The sequence below is a fragment of the Callospermophilus lateralis genome, chromosome 5 (assembly GCF_048772815.1).
Source record: "Callospermophilus lateralis isolate mCalLat2 chromosome 5, mCalLat2.hap1, whole genome shotgun sequence".
NCBI lineage: Eukaryota > Metazoa > Chordata > Mammalia > Rodentia > Sciuridae > Callospermophilus > Callospermophilus lateralis.
In genome coordinates this window covers 82459003-82469142 of record NC_135309.1, presented here as the reverse complement: position 1 = coordinate 82469142, position 10140 = coordinate 82459003, and the positions used below count along the sequence as shown (strand labels likewise).

General features: G+C 31.7%; 1 non-coding gene across 1 annotated transcript; it reads right to left on the bottom strand.

Annotated features, from left to right (window-relative positions):
- Window positions 1-978: 978 nt before the first annotated feature.
- On the bottom strand, window positions 979-1114 carry LOC143400578 (small nucleolar RNA SNORA5). The gene has a single exon (XR_013091489.1). It is a non-coding gene; the product is annotated as a small nucleolar RNA SNORA5 (small nucleolar RNA).
- Window positions 1115-10140: the final 9026 nt, after the last annotated feature.

Here is a 10140-nt window from a genome sequence, read left to right as displayed (position 1 = left end):
AACACAGACACAAATTAGATGGTCATGGGATCCACAAAAATAAATAAATTTCCCCTCTCCAGGCTAATATCTGCAATCACTGCTTACTTTCTAATTGTAGCTTAAGCTTCATTCTAGTGTTTCCTTCTTAAAAGTGAACTCTGGTAGTTTCTAGATGAACATTGAAAAGTGTCATGCCTGAATTCTGTTATCTATTCATCATTATTAAGTGTGGATGATGATGAGATTTCTCAACTGCAACCACTCATGACCAGAAACGGAGGTGGACAGAAAAAAGGGGTGAGTGGAAAGGAAGGAATGAAGGGATTAAAGAAGGAAAAAAGATAGCAAGGAAAGAAAAGGTGGACTGGGAAAAGAGAGGAAGAAAAAAGTTGATGGTCCAGAACCATTTTTCATTTTGACTGACTTTTAAGTCTTTTTGTCCAAGCTGGCAAATCTTAACAAACTTTTAGTTTCCTATTAATTTACTAATAATCTGATCATATTTATCCCATGTTTCAAAAACTGTATTTATTTGGATTTTTTAGAAAAATAATTATTCACAAAATATTTCAAAGTTATTTTATTGTTGCTTATAGTATCTTCTAGAAATTGTCTTTAAATTTCTGAGTCTTAACAATGTATTTTCAGAACTTTCTTGAATGATTCTTACTTTGAGAATCTTTTATTTTTGTTAGGTGGAATAGGTTTGGAAAGGAATATTTTTGCCTGGGAGTAGAGGCACACAACTATAGTCCTAGCAAATTGGGATATTGAGGCAAGAGGATCACGAGTTCAAAGCCAGTCTCAGTAACTGTAGCATACTAGGCAATTCATTGAGACTCTGTCTCTAATAAAATACAAAACAGGGCTAGGGATGTGGCTTTGTGGTCAAGTGGCCCTGAGTTCAATCTCTGGTACAAAAAAAAAAAAAAAAAAAAAATATATATATATATATATATATATATATATATATATATATATATTTCCCCCAAGGTACAATATCCACAGCCAATCTTATTCACATGTGGCAGGGCAGGGGACACAAGGCCCATGAACAGTGTAATTTGCTGTAGCAGCCATCTGGGCCAGCCCCCAACATGAGAAGATGGGAGCTGAATTTGACTTGACTGCAAAAAAAAAAAAAAAAAAAGAATATTTTTAATCCAACTGTTATTAAATCTTCTGTCTTCATCATGCAAACTAGTTCATTACTCCATCTATTCTTTTTCTGACTTGGTCTCCCCCTTCCTAGATAGCTAAAGGCAGCCAGTAGACATTTTAAATGTTACCCAATCACTTTACCCTTGCAAAACAGTTTACCATCTTTCCAGCCTCCATTTGTAATTTTCTCAGTCTGTTCCACTTTTGCAAACCCCTTGTTCACCATTTTTGCATTCTCTATTCAATGCCCAAGTACAAATCCAAGGCCACATCCTTCATGTTTTTGAAGGGTAGTACCTCATATTTAAGCTCCAATTTCTGTTTCAGTTACCTATGTTTAAAACAACAGTCATTTAAACTGGGAATGGTGGCACAAACCTATATTCCCAGAGGCTCCGGAGGCTGAGACAGAAGCATAACAAACTTAAGGCCAGCCCTGGCAACTTAGGAGAAACCTATCTCCAAATAAATGAACAAACAAGTAATAAAAAGGGATATAGCTCAATAGTAAAGTACCCTTGAATTCTATCCTAGCACCAAAAAGAAAAAATAAAATAAAATATCTCTGCAACTACCATTCATTTATTTGCTAACTGTTCCACAATCTGTAATGAGTTCATTTTGGACAGTTTTCTGCTGGTCTCTCTGGGGGATACCTGTGCAAAAGGCCCCTCTTTGGTCTAAGTGGTCCAAGTCCACATGTATAGAGATTAGCTGGGACTATAGTTCAGGGCACTTTAGTTTTCCCAAGTCTCCTCTGACTAGTAATCCATATTTTTCACACAGTGGTAGAAATGTTTCAAGACAGTTATCACCAATGTAAAGTTCTCATGAAAACATATGTTATTTTTGCTGAGGGCCTTGGAACAAAGTAAATCACATGACCAATCTCATGCAAATGAGCCAATATTAAGAGATATGATATATACTTTCTTGAATTTTCTGCTTTACCTACAATGAGATTTTATTAGTTCTATTATAAAAACATGCAAAATATTAATAAAAATAAATTGTTTTCCTAATGTAGTCAGGTTTTCAAGAATGATTCAAATTAATGCTCTGAAAATTGGGATTTACGCCTTATCAAAATAATAAAGACAAGATTTGAATTTCTGCTGATAATATTTAATAATGTTTATTTTTGACTATATACTATTATATGTAGTATGCTAACTAGAGTCACAAAGATGTTTATAAATAGAAACTTTATTTAAATTTTGCTTAAATAATGTTTACAATTAAAATTAAACACAGGTATATAGAAAAATTTTATGAATGATCGGGTGTTCAGTTCCTATCTTATACCAAATTGATATGTTTCAAAATGTAATGCAAACTATAATTAATGTTTACTTGTATTTGTTTCTCAAGAATATGATTTCTCTATTAAACACTCCTAAGAAACTGCCAAGTGTAACACTTTTAAAAGATCACATTGTCAATGTCTTCTAAGATTTTTACAACACCTTGGTTAGCTTTAACTAGAAGTCTTTTCTTACTGAAATAACAAATAAAAGAAAATTTTTACATGTTTAGGTGCTCAGAGAAAAGGCAGCTAACATCATGTTTCTGCACTCTTCTGTATCTTCTTGAAATGCAATGTGTCTAGGTAAACAAAAATTCAGTTAAGTACCAAAGCTTCTGTAGACATGCAAATAAAATAATTAATGATTTTTCTTGCTCCCTCATTCAATATATAGGTAAGTTTTTAGTTTATATGAACTATATTGTGTTTATTTCATCATTCCCATTCACAGTTATAAAGCGAATCTTTCTTTAAACTATGTCAATCTCCTCTCCCAGGCTTGTGTTCAAATGAAGTGAGCATAGATAATAAATTGCAGACAAAAAATATGCAAGACTCTGGATAAAAACTGAAATATATTTCCTCAGTGTCTTATATCTGGAATGACATCAACTATAATTATGAACATTCCATAATTGTATTTCATTCATTTCTTTACTGATAGATACCTACTAGGCAGCATGACAGAAAGTGGGGGAGAGTCAGAAACAGTGAGATACTAAGCAACTTAGTGACACCCTGTCTCTAAGTAAAATACAAAATAGGGCTGGGTATGTGACTCAGTAGTCGATGTCACTGAGTTCAATCCTTAGTACCAAAAAAAGAAAAAGAAAAGAAAGCAGGGAGAGAATAAAGAAATAATAAAAATATTGTGATCTATCATTTTTTTTCTAATTAGGTACACATGAACATTGGTCAGGAATCTTATCATTATCTTGTGCATAAATATGAAAGGAACGTGCTCCTTATTTACTCCTATTTTGTTATGTGAATGTATATGGACATAGAGTATAGAATCAGAAAAGGGAAAAGAAATATACAGAATGTAAATATGGAAACCAATAGCCTTTTTGATTTAATTAAGAACATATGGACATACAAGTAGCCCTAGCATCTGAAATTCTGTGTAATAGTTTCACAGGCAATTTATGCAGGAACTTGTTTTACTATATCATTTGTAAAAAAAAAAAAATAGAGCCTAAAAGAGAAAGAATAATGGAAATTTGGTAATTAAAAATGAAACAGAATATACAGGTTATACAAGAATAAGAATAATGCCTACTTATAAAATACGGTCTTACCCATTTGAGAAAAATGGGGAATATATTGCATACAATTTATGCTTTATATTATTCTTTTTAAAAATATATTTTAGTTACTGATAGACCTTTATTTTATTTAATTAACATAAACTGCTGAGAATCAAACCCAGAGCCTCACACATGACAGGCAAGTGTGCTACCTCTGAGCCCCAGCCCCAGCCTTATATTATTATTTTTAATAGAAAATTTGTTTTCAAGATGGTCATATTAAACCACATAATCTTTATAAAGAAATAATAAAAATGTAGATAACTAATCTCTCCAATTGCAACCCACAATTAAACTAAGGGTGGAATAAAATTCTGATTTAATGAGAGAGGAGTATGGAGCTGTTATGGTATATAGCCGTTGAAAGAGGGAGATGTAGGCAGAAATCAATGACACAAAATATCCATTTGTCAGTTCTTTTGATGTGTGCATCCATGTTGAGAAAGTATAAATGAACTAAGATATATATCTATATACAGGATGCTATCAAAATCCACTTTAAGGTGTAAAAAAAAATAGAGCCCATTTCTACCAAAACAAAACAAAACAAAACAAAACAAAAAAAAAACAAAACAAAAAAACTCTCCTGCTAAAGAAGAAGGAGAATAAGAAGGCAATTTGCAGTGCTGCAAAGAGAATATTTTTGTGGATTTCTTAAAGACCCAGAAGAATCAAGATGATATTGATAAACCAGAATAAAGGAAAGTCTTAGAAAACCCTTCAAGGAATATTGCTACCACAGAGATCTGAAAAAGAATGCTTGACAGAACCCAATAGAACCCAGTATCTGATTTAAGCTTGGAGGAGGCAGATGAAAGAGAATGAGACTGTGAGACAGGAATCAGGGACAGAAATTGTCAGCCTATCTGTAGAACCACTGGCTGCTCAGAACCTCTCTTTTCTTTTCTGATCATAGTATTTGTCTTCTCTTCAAGTTAAAAAAAGGATTATGAACAGTAAAGATTTCCTCTGGGAGTATAAATGGTATGAGCTTTGCACTTGGGCGAAAGGACACATTTTAACAGGGCTCTGGAACACCACTGAAAGCCCACAACTGAAAAATCTGAACATCTATCTGGATATAAAAGAAATATTATTTTTGTTTAAAACCAATTAATTCAATATATCAGTCTATTTTGAAAATAGTTATTTTTCCTTTTGGCAAACAAAACAGTCTAGCTTTACACAGTAGTTCCTGAGTAACTTCTTTCCAGAGAAGCATAGATATTGAACCTGCAACTGTTGCTTTATGCTCCCAAGGTCAATGATAGATAAAGGTAATATAAATTAATTAGATAGAAGGATCATGAAATGAAATAAATTTTATGGATTATAAATTGAGCTTCTTTAAGTAATCTCATATTTGTTAAGCCTCCTTAATTCTGCCTGGAGTGAGAACTGGTGAGTCAAACTATCAGGCATGCAGGAGATTCTGAACAGGCAGATTTGGGAAGTTTTAACAGCTTGTTCATGATACTGGAAATTCTTAAAACAGAAGGTATACTCTTTAAAATGCAAACATAAATGATTCTGCTTCTCCTTATTATTATTAACCTTCATCAACATGAAGTTCATCAAGCTGAATAAATCAAAGATACATGTTTATAATATTCTCTGGGGTTGGTTATTAAATGGCATAAACATTTTTAACCAGACAAAATCATATGATCTGAAAAATATGGAAAATCACACAAATTTTTCACTTCTGCATACATCTCCTATACAAGTTACTAGAACATTAAATTAAAAATTATGCAGTAAAAATGAATAAAAGATGTATCTCAGGAAAATAGAAAAGAGATTATAATAGAGTAGAGGAAGTGTAACAAGATGAAGGGAAGGAAGGAAGGCTTGGGTAAGTAAGGGGTATAAAATCTACCAAATAATGCTATGCCCATGTATGGGAGGGCACACAGTGAGTTGATTGTGTAATAGTATTAGAATGGAGGTCTATAGAGTAAAGAATGTACATCAGGAGAAGGGAGGAGGGGAGGGAAAGGGAAGTTACCAGGGAATGATATTGATCAAATTATTTGCATGTACAAACAACAAAATGCATCCCACCATTATGTATACTTATAATGCACAAATAAAAATAATGTTCAAATGATATAAATGTGGGAATTAGTGTTCAAAAACTCCACATTGCCTCTGCCCTTTACAAATTTACTAGAAAATTGCAGAATTTCAGCTATACGTGAAACTTGGGTCATTAGCAGGATATACCATGACTTCTCCATTTCATTTATTAATAATCTTTGTTTATTTAAACATATTTATTAAGAAGTAATTCACATACTCTGAAATCAACCAATTTGCTGGGTTTAATATACTCAGAGTTGTCAAATCATTGGTAATATCTGTTTAGAATATTTTTATTATAACAAAAGCAACCCCCAACTACTGCATTCAGGATGTCTACCTATAGACTTGTGTATTCTGAACATGTTAAACAAATAGAATTACACTCCTTTTAAAAAAAAAAAAACTGGTTAATTTTGTTTAATATAATGTTTCAAAGGATTAATCCTATTCCAGTGTGTTAGAATGTTATTCTTTTTTTAAAAAATCACTAAATAGCATACTACAATTTTTTTTAAACGAGCAGAAGTTTACAAACATCTGGTGATGAGTATTTTAAATATTGATCAGCACATTATTTGACTGAGTTGGTCATTTCATTCTCTGTACAGATTTTACTCTATTATGTCTCCTAGCTTTCCATGGTGCATTTGTCTGACCTGCCACCCTCATCACCACCCATATTTATTATCTCTACCAAGAGTAAAATGTGTCTTTTCAAAGCATGAGTCAGTTCATGTCAATCCTCCGCTTTCAATAGTTTGGCCTATCATGGAAAGAACAATCTACACCTTATAAGAATACATAAGTTCCTTTATGATTTGCCTCCATTATCCTTGGGACTGTCTTTCTTACTTTTTCTCCTTATGAAGTATATCCAAATGTCTCTGGTCTTTCTGTTTCTTAAAAACTTCAAAATTTTTCCCAATTTAAAATTTGCTTCAGGGGTTCCTTCTGTCCCAGATATCCTTAAAACAATGATTAAAATTGAGCACTGTTTTTAGCAAACTGGAGGTCACTGGGGATCTAGTCAAATGAGTTTCTGTGGAACGATAGGAGTCAGTTTCAGAGAAAAAAATTGGAGAGGAACTGGAAATTACAGTACAGACAATTCTTTCATTAAGTTTATTGCAAAGGTGAGCAAAGAAATGAAGCAAGAAATACAAGCAAAAATAGAGTCACGAGAAAATTTATTTTTCATTTGAAAAATTATTTAAAACTTTTCTTTTTTATATATCAATTGAAAATCAATTTAAAAAAGAAAAACAAAGTTTATGAATCAACAAAAAGTCATAAAAAGAAAACTAGAAATATTTTTATTTTTTAATAAAAAAACTGAAAATGTAAGGATATATTCAAATTCCACTTGCTTGCTTTATTCCAAAGGTACTATTTTTCTGTTTGAATGATAATACTGTGGCATTCTCTCTCTCTCTCTCTCTCTCTCTCTCTCAATGACCAGGAAAGCAATGAAAATAACCCATCTTCTTCTTAAAAAGAAACACTGAATTCTAAAACACAGTCTGAATTTTAATTAATAATATTGTATCCCTGAGGAGTCTCAAAAAATAAAAAAATTAAGAAACAAAAATCATAGTTAGCCTAAAAATCAGTAACCAGTCAATTAAAATCCATTTATCCAACACATAAAAGGGAAGCCATCAATGTATTTTATAACTCTGGCAGACTCCAGAGTAATATTGATTTATTTATTGATGTTTAAAATATTTGTGGGAAGTATTATTATAAGGTTATATGTGTATACTAAGGTACTGGAATTTAAATGCTTTCCTTTGGAGAAGAAATATATGGAAGTTTTTGTTAAAGAGAAAGGCTATTCTCTCTGATATATGGATGCTAACTCACAATAAGTGGTAGTGTAGGGAATAGAAGATCACTGGATTAGACAAAGGGTAATAAAGGAAATAGAATGGGGATTGGAATAGGAAAAACAATAGAAAAAAATTTGATATAACCTTCCTATGTTAACATGTGATGAATACACGACCAGTGTAACTTTACTTCATGTGCAGAATGAAGTAACAATGATCCATACCTTTACTCCTCTATTCTCTGTGTCCTCTTCTTGGGTCCTAAGAAAATTAGTACTGTCAGGTGAAAAGTCAAGAAATGTACTGCAGTGTTATATTTCTAAATTAAGTCCTTGACACTCACTTATTTATAGCCATTTTCTTTAAAAACTTTTGCTCATCTTGTTATTGTTTCAAGCGTATACAATAGAATAGTAATAATGTTGTGATAGAAAATACAACAGACTTTTTCAAACCCCTGTTTTAAATGTGATAAATTCATGATATTACAATTTTTAGTGAAATGTATGTTTGAATAAGGCATTGTAGTGAGCCAAAATTTAGTGTTTAGGTAAAAGTAATTTTTCTTCAAATATAAGGAACTTGATATCTTCAAAATGTTATTTTGTAAGAATTAACATATAAATGCTTATAAAATGTATCTTAATCAAACTAAAAAGCACTATGAGACAACTATTAGCTATTGAGCTAAAATGAGTAGCTATATTTTTTTTCTTTTTAAGATTTTATGTATTTTTAATTGACAAATAATAATTGTGTACACTTATATGGGTCAAAGTTCTTGATCTCTACATATATTGTAGAAAGGGTCACTCAAGCGAATTAAGATTAAGTGGTATATGTGCAGAATGAAAGATTACACAGCTGTTATGGTTTAAGTGAGCTGTGTTCCCCAAAAGCTCACATGTAAGACAATGCAAGAACGTTCAGAAGAGGAATGGTTGGGTTGTGTAAATCTTAACCTATTCAGCAAATTACTTATTCAGTGAGTGGTAACCAAAGTGGTGTGGCTGGTGGAGTTGGAATTGGGGTCATGGCTTTGGGGTATATATTTGTATCAGCCAAGTGGAGATCTCTTTCTCTCTAATCATCATGTGAGCTGCTTCTCTCTGTCACTCTCTTCTGTCATGATGTTCTGCCTCACCTTGCGCCCCAAGGAATGGAGCCAGCCTTCTATGGACTAAGACCTCTGAAATCATGAGCCCTCAAATAAGCTTTTCCTCCTTTACAGTTATGCTGTTTGGGTCATTTAGTCACAGAAGCCAAAAAGCTGACTAAAACAACAGGCTTGGGGAAAAAAAAAAAGAAGTTCTGTCATTCCAGAACCATGCGATGGGACTGGAGGACATAATGCTTATTAATATAAGCTAGGCACAGAAAGATAAATGCTGAATGGTCTCATTTATATGTGGAATCTAAAAAAAATTAATCTCATATAAATAGAGTAGAAAGGTGGTTACCAGAACCTGAGGATGGACAGGATGGGAAACAGAAAGATAGACAGTAAAAAGTTTCAAATTAGAAATAATAAGTTGTACCAATCTATTGAATTGTCAGTGAGAATAGTTAATGTCATTTATTTCATATTTTCTTAAAGAATTGATCTTTAATACTTGCTCATTCTTAAAATTACATCTTTCATAGAAATAGTGTATAAGCATGCAATTAAATTTTTAAGAATATCTTGATCAATTTCAAATTTTAACCAAGATAATGCTCGTAGATTATACCGAAAAAGACAATTTTATCATTAATTTCTCACAGAGAAAAAAATTAAATCATGAAGTATTCTGAAAATCAGGTATAAATAAAATTATGCATTTATACCATAAAGTAGAAGACTACTTGTTATTCTAGACAGGATAGAAAATGTAAGGAGGAAATCACCGTGGCTTCAGAGGGCCCCTTCTTCATGAAATGTGAAGATGAAAGGACAAACTCAAAATAGAATAATAATAGAACTCAAAAACTAAACTAAATAAGACAACACAAATCTTCAATTAGGGTCATTTATACAAGCCATTATTTATATAACAGGCCTCATTTTTTAAATCTATTTTCAGTGAAAAAATATGCTGAAATAGTAAGATGTTATTAGACCAAGAGCTGTCATGATTACTGTTACTACATTCCTAGCCTTTGAAAACTGAATCTGCTTCTAAATTTTGAACAAAGTGAATTATATTTTTGGATGTTTTTATTCCTAATCCATTCACACAAAGTAAATATATTCAGCATATTATTTTTTTCAAATAATGAAAAATAAAGCTTGGAAATAACAAAGATTTTGATATAAATGCTTTTGAAATATAGGTTCTATATATTTATATTTCTATATAAATATTTTTATATTTATCACTTCTATAGTATCAGGGCCATATGCAAAGCTTTTCTAAAATGTGCACTGCTTTTGTCAGCATATTTACATATTTTCAGTTTAAAATATTAGTACTGTTCATTCAGTTCA